Raw genomic sequence first — 17310 nt, forward strand, 5'->3', positions numbered from 1 at the left:
CCCTCCCGCTCGCCGCGCAGTCGGCGCTGCGGGCTGGAGCCGCGGCCGGCGGCTGCCTGTCCTGGCTCGGGCTGGCCGAGCCTCGCGTCGCCGTGCAGTGCGCCAGGTCTCCGGGAGATGGCTTCTCCCTTCTCGCCCGCTGCTCCCGCTATTGTCTCACCCGGGGTTGCCTGAGTCTGCGGGCTGGCGCACGCTCTCGGCCGAGAGGACGTCTTCCCCTACTGCGGGCTGGTCCTCGCGTCCTCTCCCGCCTCTCGGCTGCCCCGGGGACCCCGGGGCCGGCGGCCGCCGCGTGCAGCGCGGAGAGGGGAGCGGCCCCGGGAGGAGGCGGTGCGCGGGTGCCGGAGCCGCCCGGAGCTGCGGAGCCAGCACCGCCGTCGCCGAGCACACCAGACGTCGGGTCTTGCAGGAAACAGCAGTGAGCACAGGTAGGACGCGCACCCAGCCCGAAGCACCGGCCCGGGTCTGCGGACCGTCTGCGGAGTGGAGGAAGCGGAGGTCAGGGGGCTCTCCCTCCAACATGGCAACAGCCGAGGTGCAACAATGGAAGGAGCCGAGGGTTTCCCGGCGGCGGGCTGAGCCCCAGCCCCAGTGCCGAGCAGGTTGCCGACCCCCACCGCCTCCCCGCTCCAGCAGTTTCGGGGTGTCTCGGACCGGGGTCACCCTCTTCCCCACCCCTTTCCCTCTAAACACACTTCCTGGCTCCCAGCTGCAAGGCGACCTGAGCCAGCCAAAGGTTTTGGTGTTCGTTTAAGATGAGAAATAAAAAGCAAAACCTGCCCTGGAGTGAGGCTGGTGTGGGTGGTTCTTTCTCTTGCAGTGGGTGAAAAGTCGGCATCTAGCCTGGGGAATATATACATTTTTTAGGCAGACGGATTGTAGAATTGGCTTCTCCCTTATAAGGATACTGCAGCAAAAGGAGAAAGCTTGGGAGAGGGAGAGGGGCCCTCCGGCCGGAGATCCCGGCCTTGGGGCGGGGGCGGGGACGGGGTAGGGGGGCGGGCTGGAGGGGCGGGTAGGCGCAGCTCTCCTGGCCTGTACTTGTCTCTCATTTTCGGCTCCTACAGCGGTGGCTTTGATGTTGGGGAGCAATCGCAGCAGCAGGAAGCCCAAAGGAGGCTTCCAAAGGAGGCTGCCAAGCTGGGGTGGGGTCGGGTGGGGTAGAGTGGGAAGCCCAGGGGCTTGGCACGCTCCTGGGTTGTGGGAAGAGGTTACCAAATGCATGAGGTTAGTGCACACACCCGAATTGGCTAAGGGGCATGTGTGTGACGATTCTGCCATTGCTCCAGCTCTTTCAGGCCAACCTTCTTTGCTTCCGTCTCCACCCGCCTGTGGGGTCTTTGTGGCTTCCCTGCCCCAGTCCCACCAGCCATCCCTGGGATGGAATCTCTATTGTCTCAGCTGCCCTGAGGTTTTTCCCCCCATATCCTGGGCAGGCTGGTCCCAGCATGGCACCAGATTCCTTAGCACACAACTACTCAGGCTCCCAGAAGTGGGCCAACACTGCCCCTCCTTCTCTCTCTCTACTACCTGACTGTCTGGGTGGTGGCCAAGCAGATGTAAGTAATTTGCACTGAATTCCAACCCTGTATCAGTCGCTGAATGAAAACTTACTCTCTTGCTGCACTAGGCCTTGGAAAGATATTGGAAGAGAAGTGGTCCAGGGGGTGGCAAACCTGATCCCCCAAATACTCTCCCTCCCCAGCTCCAGCTGTGGATCCCAGAGCAGAGAGCTTATGAGGCCTGGCGGTCCCATCTGGGGTTGTGTCCATGGAAAAATTAAGTCGAGGCACATTTTATAGCTCTGCCTGGCAGCCAGAGTCTGAGGACATGGTGGCTTTGAGCCGGAGCCCTGGACTGAAGCTGTGGCGGCTTCTCCTTTGGCCTTTGGGTGAGCCCAGAGTTTGACTTCTGTGGCTCTGAATTTACTGCTGAGTGTGCATGGGTGTGTATTAGTCTGAATCTGATCACATCTCAGCCCTGGCCAGAAGGGAGCTTGTCCATTTCCCTCTCCCTGGAAATATTGGTGAGGGAGGCCCACAGGGCCTACTGGGCTGAGGAAGGCTCAGTTTGTCTGGGTCCTCAGGCTTTTCCTGGCAGTGCTCCTTTGGGATTGTCCGATGGCCTGAATGCCTGTGGCCTTGGCCATTATGGAGTGGTACTTTAGCAGATACACATCCTTGTGGGCCTGTGGTCTCTCTGTGGTTTCTCCACATCACCTAAGCCTGACACTTTGCAGGTATCTCGTGTGTATGGTCCTTCAGCCTAGACAGCCCTGCGGGCCAGCAGGAATAAAAATAAAGGATCTCTGTTCCCTTTGGGGGTTTGTAACTGGCCATAAACTTCAGGCTTCTCATGCTCCCGGGATGTGAACTTGGACATGATAATGCCAAGCAGCAGAGAAAGCAGTGGGTGGGTTCAGTGTCAGGAAGCCTGGCTTTGAGTCCTTGTGTATTTTACTTCCTAGCTATTTGAGCATGGACAGCTTGTGAGCTTGTCTAAGACTTAGTTTGCCTACCTGTAAAATGGGAAAAAATATCCTTGGCTCACAGGATTGTTTTAAAGATGAAATACACCGCTTACCATGAACTAAATAAAATCACGTATGCAAAAGCACTCTGAAAACTGCAGAGTACTATACAAAAGTGGATTATTCAGCCAGAGTTGAGTCTCAGTAATGAGGGAGGAAAAGCTGGTGGGGCTGGGGGGAGGGGTGGGAAGAAAGGGATATGAAATAGAGAATGTTCCGGAACCTTTCTTTTCTGGCTAAGGGAAGAATGATGTGACGATGCCAAGGTAACTGTTCTTTGATTATTTCTTTATTTTTTATTGTTTAATTTTTTTGTAGGGGGGTAATTAAGTTTTGCTTATTTCTTCTTATTTTATTTAACGGAGGTACTGGGGATTGAACCCATGACCTCATGCATGCTAAGCATGCCCTCTACCTCTGAGCTATCCCCTCCCCAACTGGGTATTCCTCTTTAAATAGGGTTGGTGGAATGAGTGTTGGGAGAGAAAGAAAGTCTGCTGAATGATATTTGTAGCGAACTGGGGGAGACATCCACCCCCAAAGACTAGCTACTGTCTATTGACAGGGTAGTGCTGAGTTGACAAATAATATAACAGCCAATGCTTACTGATGTCAGCCAGCTAGTAAATGACAGGGGAGGGATTTGAAGCAGGCAGTCCCACTCCAGACCCAGTGCTCATAACCTGGGTGCCACTGTCAGGGAGATAGTGGGTCTTGGGGGAACAGAAAGGGCAGCAGAGTTACAGAATTCACTCATACTGGACTCCTTGACTTGAATGCCCATAAGATGTCACCAGTCTGGGACATACTTTAGATAACAAACTTCTCAAGGACAGGGACACTGGAGGAAAAATTTCTACCCAGCCCCAGCCCAGCATAACCCCTCCTTAATTCTCAATTGTTCAGGGGTTGAGGTATAAGTATGTGAGTCCCTTGAGCTCCCCCCTTCCTGGCCTTTCTCTGCTTTCTCATTCATATCCCTACATTCAGTGTCAGGAGAAGACTAGGGATAATCAAATCAACTTACTTTGCTACCTTCTGGGCAACTCTAGTCAGAGATTTAGAATGTGGGGCGGGGGAGAGGGGAGTTGGGAAAATGGAGGCAAGTCTTTTGTTTTGGTATTTCTGTATCTGCTTTGTTTTGTGTTTGTGGTGTGAAATGAAATTTAAGAGAGCATTCTTGTATTTCCTAAGATTATGTAAAGCTTTAGAATTGGAAAGGACTTTGGAGATCAGTTCCCTGCAAAGAAATGACTCTCCCAAGGTCACACGGTGACTAGCAATGCTAGAACTTGCCCTACAGATCACTTTATACGACCCATGAAAGGGCCTATTCTTTGGTACTTTAGAATATGCCTATCTGCCAACCCTATCAGTGCCTTCATTGTTGGGAAATTCTCCTCTCTCAGGACCTCAGTGATGGAATGCACTCTTCTCCCATCTCCTTAGTGCTAAAGGGATTAAGGACACAGAGGACACCCTTTGAGCCTTGGGGCAGAGGCGCTCAAGGTATGGAGAAGGAAGAGGAGAGAGGTTCCCAACAGTCCTGAGGCAGAATACAGAATTCTGCGACGAAGGAATCAGTAATTCACTCAGTAATTCACTCCATAGGAAAGTCTCACCTAGCAGAGGCTCCCCGATGTTTCAAAGAAAAGCCGAAAATCATTTGTCTCTTTTCCTTCTGCCTTCACTCTATCACTCCTGCCACTCTTTCCTGAAAACATTGTTCAACTCCCTTCTTCCTGGACCTATTTCTCTTCACCCTAGCCAACTGTAGTCACTGCGAGACTATCTCCTGAGCAGTGGTTTGTTTTTCTTCTCGGCAGTTCTTCCTACTGTGCTTTGTACCTCTTAAGTCTCTGCCCTGTGGATCCTGTCCTAGGGGTTAGGTTCTATTTCTGATCCCCTCCCTACAATGGAGGTGGGGGCCAGGCATGGGCACTGGTGACACGTGTCTGGGTCCCCAGGCTCGCGTGGAGACATCCTCTCCAGCCAAGTTCTTCTCCTTCTCTGTCTTAATCTTTTTGGTGCTCTTAAGGGCAGAGCAAATGAGAGGGAGAGAGTAGAGAACCAAGGAGATTGCATTTTGAGGAAACAGTACAGCGTGTCTTGCCAGGTGGAAGAAATAGACGTGAGCTCTTCCTGTCTCAGGTCCACAGTAACCTAGAACCCAGACAGGAGTAATGCCGGCCCAGCCACACTGAGACATCGCGGCCACACTGAGACATTGCAGCACATTGAGACATCGCAGCCCCACTTTTCTGAAAGCAGTGTTTGTCGTGTTCCTGACTTGCCATCTCGTTATGTCTTCCGAAGGGCAAAAGAAGTTAAAGGGACCAGCAGCACTGTTAGAGTGCATTTAATTCTGAGCAGAAGTGGAGAGATTTGGTTTGTAAATGGGGTATTATGGGAACCTGGGAGAAGGCAACTATATTTCCCCCCAAAAATACTATAGCCAGAATGTCAGATTTCCACTCTAGATTTCAAGAATGCAGATTTGGGGGGGCGTAATTAGGTTTGTTTATTTATTTGTTTTTAGAGGAGACACTGGGGATTGAACCCAGGACTTTGTGCATGGTGGGCATGCCCTCTACCACTTGGGCTATACCCTCCCCCAAGAAGGCAGATTTTTTTTTTAAATTAAGAGAAAAGATGGATACAGTTCCCTGACAAGATGTTGCAGGTGATCCCAGCAAGGAAGGCAAAAAGGAGCCACTTGAGAAAAAGTTCAAGTACCAAGAAAGGCAAGAGCATCCTTGAAGAAGAAAAGCCACCGGCACTGAGCGTCGCCTGCCCCCAGCTTTTCAAACCTTATCTGAATTTTCCCTCCTCCCATCCTTGGAGGAAATAGATGATGATAAAATTGTCTCATTCCCCTTTGCAGATGGGAGAACGGAGCTTTATTTAGCTTAGGTTTACATTCAAACTGAGACTAAGAAACATGCCTAAGATTGTACAACTAATTAGGGAAGAACCAAAGTTTGAATCTGGGTCAGGCTACCTCCAGAACTGGTGGTCTTTCTGTGCTGCACTGAAGGGACGTGTGTTGGAAAAATGTCAATGAGGCTCAAGTTCTGAATGAGATGGGACTTCCCCAAGGGCCAGGTGACGGCAGAAAGCATTCTTCCATGGTCGTCTGTGGAAGGAGATATGATCACAGAGAGATGTACAGCTGTCAGATCATGTTTAAAAAAGACCTCACTCATTCATTCAGGAAATGTTTTTGTGAGTGTTTACTAGTGGCAAGTGAGTGGGCTGTAGTGGAAGTAGTGTGGGATGCTTTGAGAACACAAAAGCAGAGGTCAGACTTCCTGGTAGAAAGGAAATGTTTGCTGAGATGTTTATTTTTGGGGGGGTGTAATTAGGTTTATTTATTTATTTTTAGAGGAGACACTGGGACTTGAACCCAGGACCTTGTACATGTTAAGCATGCACTCTACCACTTGAACTATACCCTCCCCACAAGATCTGGCCGATGAGTAGGGATTGGGTTGGGACGGCGGATGAAGAAAGTGGTGAAAGAGGCCAAGTGAAAGGCTCTGAATTTGTCCAGAGCCGTTGAAGGAGTTTGCATTATATCTTTTATTCATCTGTTCATTCACCTGCTGCGCATTCAATGTCTGTGATGTCCCCGGCGCCCTCCTTGGTGCACAGCAGTGAAGAGGACAGGCGAAACGAACTGCCTAGGACAGTGTCTGATCCGTGGCAAGGGCTCAGTGAATTGTGATGGTCTCGTTTCTTTTATCGTCCTTCGACGGCAGGTTTGTGCTAAACCCTCGGGAGGCTAACTTGAATTCAGTATATCCCTGACCTTGAGTGGCCACGGTGTACTCCACAAAATGCACGTGAATGCATGGGTTCATGTAGTGCGATAATTCTGTTAGCTCAGTATGAGTCAGTTGTGATGGCTGCCCCACGAGGTGGTGTAGTCTTGAGCAGCATTTCACAGGAGTATAGAGGCTTGGATCAGAGTGCTGAATGTTTCGGGGGCCCCTAAATGCTCAGACTCTAATAAACGCTATGAGGTATCAACCTGGAAGAACAAACCCCAGTTCTGCCTTCCTCATCCAGCTTCAGGATCTCTGATCCGACCACAGGGAAGTGTTAGCTCTTCTCTGGGTTGGTCAGACCACCCTCAGGTTGCAGTATTTAACAGCTCTGTCCCATGTGTAAAACACTGTACTGGGCATCATGGGGAAAACAAAAATAAATAGGTAATTTTTATTAAGATAAATGGGCTTATGTCTATGAAAGGGCTTTGTAACTATAAAGCACCTACGTGGATAGGTTATTTTTATTCTAATCACTAATGGAGTAATACGAAACAGTATAACTGTGGTAGGATGCATTAAAAATTTGAGAGATGTTCCAAAGAGAGCAAAGGCACTTTCAGTCACAGGAGATGAAAGAAGGCTCAAGAGCAGGCATTTGTAGAGGGCGAGCCAGGGAGTATTCCAGAAGGTACTAGCATGAGTGAAGTTTGGTGGGAAAACGAGGAGCCCTGGAGAATGGGGGGCCTGCAAGGGACTGGGCTGGAATTCAATATTGGGGGTCTTGAATATCTGACAAGAAAGGGGAGAGACAAAGCTTTTCGTTGGAAGAATGGCATGATCTGAGCTGCCCTGAGGGGTTCCCTGGCACTGGGGTACCAGCACTGCAACGGGTCTGCATAGGAGACGGAGAGGCTAGCTAGGGTGAGGCTTTAATGGGAGGGTAAGAGAAAGGAATTACGATTTTTGGTGCATAACGTGTGCTTTCTCTAGGTTATTTCACTTGATCAAAGTAGTCAGAAGCTTGGAAAGGAATGGACCAATTTGGGAGAGGTTAGAACAGAAAGTCTGGGGGAACTCCTTCTCTGGAGGATTTTGAGAATGGACAAGATAGATGGTTGTGTTTCAGGCTGGAAAGAGCATTTGAGCGGGAGTCTGAGACCTGCTTCCAGTCCCACTTCCGCCACAGCTACCTGTGTGACTTCAGATGAGTCATTTCTCCCCTGTGATCTTTGGTTCTGTCTCCCCCTCCCTCTCTCTCTCTTAAATCAAAGTACAGTCATTTACAATGTGCCAATTTCTGGTGTATATATTCATTTTCGCATTGTTTTTCATTATAGGTTACTATAAGATACTGAATATAGTTCCCTGTGCTGTACAGTAGAAACTTGTTATATCTGCAGATCTTGGGCTCCCAGTTTATCCCTTCCTGCTCCCTTTCCCCCTGGTAACTTTAGGTTTGTTTACTGTGTCTGGGAGTCGGTTTCTGTTTTGTAGATAAGTTCATTAGTGTCTTTTTCTGTTTTTACATTCCACTTATGAGTGGTATCATATGATATTTTTCTTTCTCTTTCTGGCTTACTTCACTTAGAATGATGATCTCCAGATCCATCCATGTTGCTGCAAATGGCATTGTTTTATTCTCTTTTTATGGCCAAATAGTATTCCATTATATAAATATATCACAACGTCTTTATCCAGTCCTCTGTCGATGGACATTTAGGTTGCTTCCATGTCTTGGCTATTGTATATAGTGCTGCTGTGAACATTGGGGTGCAGGTGTCTTTTCAAATTAGAGTTCCCTCTGGATATATGCCTAGGAGTGGGATTGCTGGATCATAGGGTAAGTCTATTATTTTTAGTTTCTTGAGGAATCTCCATACTGTTTTCCATAATGACTGCACCAAACAACATTCCCACCAGCAGTGTGGGAGGGTTCCCTTTTCTCCACAGCCTCTCCAGCGTTTATCATTTGTGGACTTTTGAATGATGGCCATTCTGACTGGTGTGAGGTGGTACCTGGTCTTTGGTTCTCCTATCTGCAAAACTATGGGTCTGGTTTTGTTGTTGTTTGTTTGCTTGTTTATTTATTTGCGTGGTTTTTGAGTGCCTTGAGACAGTGATGAAGAGTGCTGGGCTACGTGGGGAGAGCTTAGGCGTGCGCCAGGATAGTCACCAATATCAGCTGGACATTTGGTAAAACGGGGTGTGCCTGGATCTCCATGGCAGGATGGGAAAGAGACCTCAAACAAGATTCAGTTTAACTCTTGCTTAGTTACTTACTTACTTAATTTATTTTAATTTTAAATTTTGTTTATTTTATTATTTGCTTATTGAAGTAGAGCTGGTTTACAACTCTTTGAGTCTTTATTTTTTACTACTGTGTGGCCTTGGGCAAATTACTCAATCCCTTTCCTGTTTTCATAAAATAAGGATAATAATATGCACATTTAAGGATTGTTGTGGGGATTAAACAAGACAATACCTGGCACTAAATATCAGAGACAAGATGGGGGGGGGATCTGTTTCCTTCCTTCTATTTCTGCTCCTTTTCACTTGGCCTCCCTCTCCATCACACACCAGAGCAAAGCATGATACCCTCACTCCAGTCCTGACAGTGGACATATCCCTGGAGAAACTCATTCGACAGACTTTGTAATGGTGTTTACGTACACTGCACTGGTATTTCAGCAAGGTAGCCATGGACTGTGCTGTTACATATATAGGATATTTTAGCTCTAATATACCTGCACGTACGGGCACATTCTGGCTGCACTCGTCCAGCTGCAAGCATGTTAGCTAGCCCCTGAGAATGGCTGAGACTGGCCTCTGACTATTGCTACCTGGTAGACCCTGAGTGAGGGTCATGTGAGCAAGGGCCCCATGAAGGCAGGGCTGTTGGGATGTGAATGTGCTGCACTGCGCCAAGTGGGCAGCTGGTCCACCCCTCTGCTGAGCATCCCCGTGCTGGCTGTAGACTAGGACTCTGTCTTAGGGAGACCTTCTTATGCAAAGTGGGACATAGGAGCTGGGGGAAAGGCATTAGGGCAGGTACAGAGCAACACTGAAACTGACATGAGTCCTTGTCGACTGCCCAACCCCCTAGGTTACTTCCTGCTTAGAAAATAAATCTCCTTGACCCCGCCATGTGCAGAGATGCGGAACAGTTGTTTTAACACCATCTAAGGCGAATGTGTTCTTGCCCCGACACCAGGGCCACCATTTTAATCAGTCGTGTCCCACACACAGCATCAGAGTGTAAAGGAGACATTGAGAGTAAAAGAAGTAAGAAGACTTGGAAAGGGCTGACCAGGGAAGGCTTCTGACCATCTTGAGTTGGGGTGGAAAGAGGGCGGAGAGAAAGCAGGAGCAAGAGAAAAGCGCCTCCAGCCGCACCCGTGGCTTTTGAAGCCCTGAGAGTCGGGAGGGACGGGCAATAGGACATGGGGCGTCTATGCCAGGGCACTGGAGCCTTCCACTCTGAGAGCTCTGGGGGTGACCAGGCTGATAGGGGAGTCCTGGTCGGGATCCCCTGGATCTGGCACTGCAGGACCAGTGCCCCCGTCCCAGTCCCCCCATCTAGGTATCCGCTTCCCTGGACACTGAGAGGCCATCTCCAGGAGGATCTCACTTCTCAGTTCCCTCTTAGGGCCCTGCGTCCCGAGTGGGCTTTCTCCTTTGACCTGGGTAAGACAGAATCCCTGGTGTCTCCCCGGGTTGTGTCCTTGGCTGACCCACAGCAGGATATCCTTCCGGTCTGCTACCAGGGAGAGTGGAGTGGAGCTGCGTGACCCCTGCGGAAGGCCAGGGTAACGGCAGCCAAGGCCAGGGGTTGGAGGGGTCAGTGTCTTAAAGGGACAGGCTGCCTCGTAGGCAGCACTTGGGGGGTTGTCTTTTTTTTTTAATATACAACGCTTCATGAATTTGCATGTCATCCTTGCTCAGCGACCATGCTAGTTTTCTCTGTACTGTTCTAATTTTAGTGTATGTGCTGCTGAAGTGAGCACCTGGGTGGGGAGTCTTGTTTCCTGGAGAGGGGCAAGAGAGCCCTGGGGCTCAGGAGCTAGGACCTGGGGAGGCCATGGGGAGGCAAGGCTTACTCCGGAGATCCTCTTCCCCTACCTTTTAATGGATCATTTTTCCTAGGGCTACTAGAAATTTCCCTTATGTCTTCCAGATTCCCTTAGCTTGGGCACCCTTCTCCTCAAACTCTACTTTTTAAGTGCACGTGTCCCTTGGAGAGACTAACACTTTGGCCTCTGACACCCCTGGGTAAATTAGTATCAGATGTCTGTTGGTGAGTTTGTTTTTGTACTTTTTTTTTTTCCTCCCTGGGCTGAAAGATGGGGGCTGCCTGAGACCTGACACCCCTTTCCTTTCCCACCCTGGTCTATGGGGACCCCAGGGCTTCTCCATTCTGCCCTGACTTAGGAAATAACCAGCTGCCCCTGAGGCCTGCCAGAAGCCAGGTGGCCTTTGGGCACAGGCCCTCCTGGGCTCTTCTGCCCAAGTCTCCTTCCTGGCATTCTCACTGCCTCGTGCCCCCTTGGCTGGCCGAGCCTGTCCCCGGCGCACTGGGACGTGGGCAGGGAAGGGCCTGCTTGGGAAGGCCCGGAGCTGCCCTTGGAGCCTAGAGGTCCTGTTTTTCCTTTTTCTTCAACTTCCTGTCTGCTTTTCTCAGCTTCCTTTGCCAGTGACGGTAAGACTGTTACCTCATGGTGTCTAGAACCTCGTGGTGTCTAGGCTGGCTTTCTCTCCTGCCCTCAGGGAGCTGATGAGGGAGTGAGTCCGGCCGAACCCTGTGCATGCTCAGCACACACTCTGCCACTGAGCTGCACTCTACCCTCCCTAGGGATCTTCTTTCTTCCTTTTTAAACAAATTTTTATTTATGTATTTTGGGGGAGGGTAATTTGTTTTGCTTATTTATTTTCAGTGGAGATACTGAGGATTAAACCCAGGACCTCATGCATGCTAAGCACGCTCTCTACCACTTGAGCTATACCCTCCCCCCGACCCCAGGGATTTTCTTGATTTAAGGTGTTAGCACTAATTGAAGATGGTCTCTGTTATCAGACAACATATCAAGATGGCTGATTTAGGGACTGTGGTGGCAGAGGGACAGTGGGCGGGGCTTGCGGACAGTAGTGCAGAGCCTCGCCTCCAGGAAGGAGGGAAGGAGCTTGCCCTGGGCACTGTGTGGGGGCTGGACTTCCACTCCTCCGAGGTCCCCATGGACGACTGGCTCAGCCTTTTTCCCCTTGGCTTCCTTTTACCCTCCTCCGAGCCAAGCAGGTGGCTGTCAGCTGCGAATAGCCCACTGCCCACACAGCCTGGCCTTGCCCACTGGCTCCTCAAGGCAGGCTTACAGGCCGTCACCCCCACGCTTCCCACCGACAGCGTCACCCCATGGCGGCTGCTGGCTCCACCTTCTCTAATCTGTGTGTAGGATCATTCTGGGGACCAGTTCCCTGTGTCCTTCCCGTCCCAGGCTCTAGCGATTGAGGGCCAGGTTTGTCCTCATGGGGCGGGGCACAGGGCTGGGGCCAAGACTGTTTCTGAGTATCAGCCCAGTGGGTCTATGGGCCCCTCCCAGCTCTGCCACAGCTTCACTGTGAGACGCAGGCGAAGTTGCTGACCCTTTGTGGGCCTCGCCCCACTTATCTTTAACAGACAGGGGGACCCTGTCATGGAGAAGAGAGAGAATCTTTCAGATGTCTGAGAAAAGGACTACCAGAAAACAACCAAAGAATTGTTATAATTGAGTGAATTGGAGATACTACGTAAAAGTCAGGGTGTTGATCCCAGCAAAGATGTCATTCTTTTGGGGGACAGTCTCACTGGCATTATTCAGTAGACTGGTTAGTTTGATGCCTCTGTAGTTACCCTGAGATCCCCATCCACTTGCCTTGGGGTTGGGCCATACTTCGGAGTGCTCCTCAACACTGCCTCCTTTTTTGGGGGGAGAGGTAATTAGGTTTATTTATTATTTATTTTAATGGAGAGACCAGGGATTGAACCCAGGTCCCTGTGCATGCTAAGCAGGCATTCTACCACTGAGCTGCACCCTCCCCTCCTCAACGCTGCCTCCTACTCCTTGCAGACTCTGATGGGTGAGCCCCGCCCAGCATGTTCAGACCAGGAGTCTGGACCAGAGCCGTGAGGCGGGGCTGCACTGCCTCTCACCTCCTCCCCCTGTGAGCCCTCCAGGCAGAGCAGAGCCTTGTTGGCATGTTGTGTCCTCGCTTTGGTGCCTCGGCTGGATGGGAACAGCTGTGACCTGCTTTCTGGGCTCTGCTTAATGGGCTGGCCTCCTCCAGGGAGTTTTCCCAGCCCACGCAGGAATCCTGGAGAACCGGATTCCCAGGGGCATGAGCTGGGGAAGCTGGGCTGGAGGTTCAGCCGGGGGTGAGAGAGGCAACTGTCTGGGCGCTGCAGGAGCCCTTGGTTTACAGGAAGCAAATGGCGCCGTGAAGCAACAATGAGGACGGAGCAGAACAGATGTGGAAAGCGAGGGCTGGAGAGGGCTGCTGTGTCCCCGTCGCCGACTCCACCCACTTCCTCCTCCCAGAGGGGCTGCCTCTATACTTCTTGGGGTCTACGGTACCGTCAGAGAGGCTGAGGTTTCCTGGATGTTACTGCTTGGAAACGTTGGGTGGTTTTTCTCACGTGGGTGGGCTGGTGTGAAATTTATCTGTGAAGAAGTTTCCTCAGGAGTCCTGTCAACTGGAGGCCAAGATTACTAAGCGAAGGCCATCCTGGGAACGCCTCTCATCCTCCGCCACCCCATCCCGTTGCCTTTCTCTGTAGGCCGAGGAAGCTGAAAAAGTCATTCTTAACCATCGTGGTCCTTGGAGGGAACCTGGCTGATCTCAACCAGAAGGGCTGGCCCTTGGGGCTGCAGTGGCTGGGGGCAGGGGAGGAGAGAGCAGGAAGTATGGACCGGACAAGGGAGATGTGGCTGCTCTGGCTCCTGGGATGATTCCTGGGTTAGAAATCCACACACTGCCAAGACCTTTCTTTCCTTCTTGCCAAAGGTTCCATTCAGCTGATTGCCAGATCCTGGTCCTGGGCCCTCCCATCTAAATGGTCAGCTCTAGGAAGGAAAGTTTTGAGAGCCATGAGCTGCCTCATCTCTTCCATTTCTGACTCTCTTTGTACTCAGATCCCAAATCTGCAGGGTGTGTGCTAGGAGGTGTGATCTCCAGGGATTCTGTGTGTGTGTGTGTGTGTGTGTGTGTGTGTGCGTGCGCGCACGTACATGCATGCACGTGTGTGCACACATGCAGACAGAGTCAGCTGCACGGAAGGTTTCTGAGCCAGGACAGGGGACTCAAGACTGTAAATGCAAAGTCGACTGGTGTAAGTGTGTCACAGCCTCCTGGCACCTGTCTCTCTGCTCTCTTAGGACCCAAAGAGCTCTCTGTTAACTCTTGTGTCCACTTTAGCTTTAAATTGGTGGAGGGTCCAGGGTAGGCCCAGGAAAGAGAGAGATGGAAAGAAAGTTCCAGTAGCAAAGACCGAACCACACGGGGCAGTTTTAATTTGGCCAAGAGGATGCTAGAGAGGGGCTGTATGAGTGGGAAGAAAATGCGAGCAGTTATTTTGAGTCTCCCCACATGTGGAACTAAGTGAGAGCCACACAGAGGGGACGCAGGTTAAATAAGAGAAAGGCTCTGTTGGCGCGTGTGACTTAGTGATGGGCCTGACATCAGAGAAGCTCTCAGAGCTGTGTGAGACCTGTAGGTTTTCAATACGGAAGCAGGGATCAGGTGCACATCTGTGTGAGGCAGGGAGCTGACCTACTTGACTTCTTGTTATAGCTTTTGCTGGAGGAGTCGGATTCCTGGCCCAGGGCACGCGGACGTCCCTGCTGGAGCTGGGGCTGTGCGGGGGGAGAGGTGGAGCAGGGCAGTGGGGGGTGCAGTGAGGGGTGCAGGATGGGTCCCTGGCTGCAAGGCCAGTGGGATTTGGGGTCTGGGTAAGTGTGGATGTTGGGGGTGGATGGGGGAAGGGTCCCCTCTGAAGAGAAGACTCTGGAAACCAAAGGGATTAAGTCCTTGTGGCCTCCAACCCCTTGACCCATTCTATCCTGAAGGAGGTACTGAAGGTCCCCTCCTAGAGCAGTCCTAGAACTGAGTCATCTTCCCTTAGTAAAATCTAGAAGGCTAGGGGCTTGAGACCCTCCATATTTTTTACCACCTTTCTTAATAGCTCTCCATTTTCCCTGCGCAGTCAAGATGGGCCAAGACGTGCAGGGTTTCCCATTTTGTGTCCCAAAGTGGGGATTGAATTATTATTTATGGTCACGGCTGTCATTTTTGCTAGACCATACTCCCTGGAATTGTGCCATGGTCTTCTGAATACTTCTGAGTCTAGCATGGCACCTGGCACATAGCTTGTGCTCATCGCCCACCAGAATCCAGCTCTGGGGCTCAGGATGTAGGGAGATGACCCAGACCCGTTGGTCTGTCTGTCCCAAGTAGAGCAGCTCTGACATGGTGCCCTCCGGCAAGACGCCAGGAAGCCCTCTCCACCCACAGCTGGTGTCATTGCTGGTCCCAGGGACCCCTCCCTCTCTGGCACTGGGACCGCACAGAGCCTGCTTGCTGGAGGGAGTGCCCTCTCCTTTGACTTTAAACCATTGTGTGGCTCTGCCCTGGCCCCATTTCCTCCCCCACTGACCTCTAGTCATCTGTTGGCCGCTGTGTGGACTGAGTTTGGTGCCTGGTGCCGCTTAGACCCCGGCACTGATCTGCTCGCCAGAAGCACGCCCTCTTCCTTCACCAGCTGACTGCCTGGTGCTCTCTGGGGTCCCCGTCCCCAGTTCCCTCGCATCTTCCTGGGAGTTCCAACAGTTCTAGTCTGTGGTGTCAGACCTGGCTGCACATCTGAATTGCCTGAGGGGCTTTGAAACGTTCAAAGTCCAGGGACCCACTCCACTAAATCGGACCCTCCAAGAGAGAGGCCAGGAATTATATGTTTGAAAAACTTCCCAGATGACAGTGGCAAACATTTGAACATGACTGTGTCAACGTTAAATTTTGTGGGTGTGTTGAAGGCATTGTGTTTGCACAGGAGAATGTCCTAGTTCTGTAGAGATTCAGGCTGAAGTATTTAGAGGTGATGTGTTTGCATCTTTTTAATGGTTAAGCAGAGAAAGACAGAGCATGCTCAGATGTGGGGAAATATTAACAATTAGCACATGCAGGTGGTGCATGCAGTGACCTTTCAGCCAGTTTCCATCTACCCTCTAAGAGGTGGATGCTAGAAGAGAACATAGGGCCACCAAGGTGCACAATTCCAGGGGGCGCCATACACGTGGTTCTCTTTGTTGTGCTAGAGGATGTCATTCATGGAGTGAAGTGTGTGGGTGCTCCATGGAGTTGTGCGATGCCGCGTTCCTGGCCCCAGCCTTCCTGCATAGGGTATGGAATAACCAAGACCCAGGCCCTCAAGCACCGAGCTCTTTCCTGGGACCCACCTGGATATTTGCTTTTTTTTTTTTTTTACAGAATCTCTAGTAGCCCTTGCAGAGTAAGGAAACAGAGCAGTTTCTAACTTGTCAACCCAGCAGAGACTGGCAGGGAGGGAACTGAATTGGGGAAGAGAATGGGGGAGGCAAGAAACATGAGACTCTGATTCCTAAAATACTTTGTGTCTCCCCACCCCTTCTGGAAGATGAAATTCAGCGCTTGAGTTCTTAGGGGAAGCCAGCGCCCTTCAGCTGCAGGTGGTTGGGACTGGTAGCTCCCGCCTTCCTCTTAGCCTCTCTGGATTGGCCCTGTGCCTGGCTGCTGCTCTGAACCTTCACTCCACCTTAGGGGGTGGCTCTCTGGTCCTGGTCCTGGTCCTGCAGGGGATATTGTCTGTCCTACCTCCTCAGCACGCATCGTGCAGCATAATTGAGCAGAACACTGAACCTTCTGGGAGGCGCAGCTGCCAGCACGGCCCGGGCTCACGATCTGTCAGCTGGCCGCGCCTCCTCTGAGTGCCTGACAGGCAGTGGGGTGGCACCCTGGCCGGGAGCTGGGGGACAGTGGTTAGAGAGGGGTGGCTCAGCTTTCCTCCTGTGAATTCCAGGCTGGGAAGGGCCTCAGGAGCTGGGCCTTCCTTCTCTTTCCTCCCAGGGATAACTGTGGCATTCTGTGTCATTCTCTGCGAATTTTGACTAAAGGGAATCAGTAAGTCAGAACCGAGGAATCCCAGGGCTGGAAGGCACTTTGTGTGGTGGTCTTTTTTGTTTTTTTTAATGGAGGTACCAGAGATTGAACACAGGACCTCGTGCATGTTAAGCATATGCTCAATCACTGAGCTACACCCCTCCCCACCATTTGGTGGTCTTGTCTATCTGCCCACCTGCCTTTACAGGTGCTAAACCTAGCCCAGTCCTACCTTTGCAGGATCCCCAGGGAAGGACACCACCTGCATCCAGGCGACCCACCTCCACGCCTGAAAATTCTCACCATCAGAAAGCTCTGCCCTCATATCCCGGTTCAAGTTCAGTGGAAAAGAGGTGATTTGGGAACTTGAGGAGCTTCGTGGCAGGTCCACACTTAATAATTTTGAATAAAAGATTTTAAGACGATATTTAAAGGTTGCTATTGGGAGCATAAAAATGGGGACCTTAGTCCAAGCTGGGGGTTCAGAGAACCCTTCCCGAAGAACCTGATGTCTCAGCACAGTTTGAGAAGTTGGAGGCACACAGGCAAAGAGCGCTCGGCAGTCGGGAAGGGTGAGCCCAGGAGCAGGAAGATACTGAACAAGATCGCAGAGGTACAAAGTGCATGGGAATGAATGTACTGGAGATGAGAGGAAGATGAGGGCTGATGATAAAGACCTTGTAAAGGAATCAGGTAGAGAGCCTTTGAAGGGGTTTAAGCAGAGAGTGAACTTATCAGATTTACCCTTTACAAAGAGCCCTCTGGCTGCTCTGGGGAGCAAGCTTTACAGAGGGAAGGATCAGTAGGAGAAAGAACTGTTAGAAGGCTTTTGTGATAGCCCGGGTGGGA

General features: G+C 51.1%; 1 protein-coding gene and 1 non-coding gene across 5 annotated transcripts in view; one reads left to right on the forward strand and one right to left on the reverse strand.

Moving 5' to 3' along the window:
- The window catches only part of PIK3C2B (phosphatidylinositol-4-phosphate 3-kinase catalytic subunit type 2 beta), a 61587-nt gene continuing 44277 nt past the window's right edge, over positions 1-17310 (forward strand). The window contains exons 1-2 of one of the 4 annotated variants that reach the window (XM_015248905.3): positions 1-428; positions 16702-16814. The gene's annotated coding sequence lies outside the window, so the exon portion shown is untranslated. Of the gene's footprint in view, positions 429-12592; positions 12922-16701; positions 16815-17310 lie in introns of those variants that run through there. The other 3 variants (XM_006215505.4, XM_072948387.1, XM_072948388.1) reach the window with 3 other exon arrangements.
- On the reverse strand, positions 10201-10307 carry LOC116285190 (U6 spliceosomal RNA). Its single transcript, XR_004194847.1, has one exon. It is a non-coding gene; the product is annotated as a U6 spliceosomal RNA (small nuclear RNA).

This window comes from Vicugna pacos, chromosome 23 (assembly GCF_048564905.1).
Source record: "Vicugna pacos chromosome 23, VicPac4, whole genome shotgun sequence".
Taxonomy (NCBI): Eukaryota; Metazoa; Chordata; class Mammalia; order Artiodactyla; family Camelidae; genus Vicugna; species Vicugna pacos.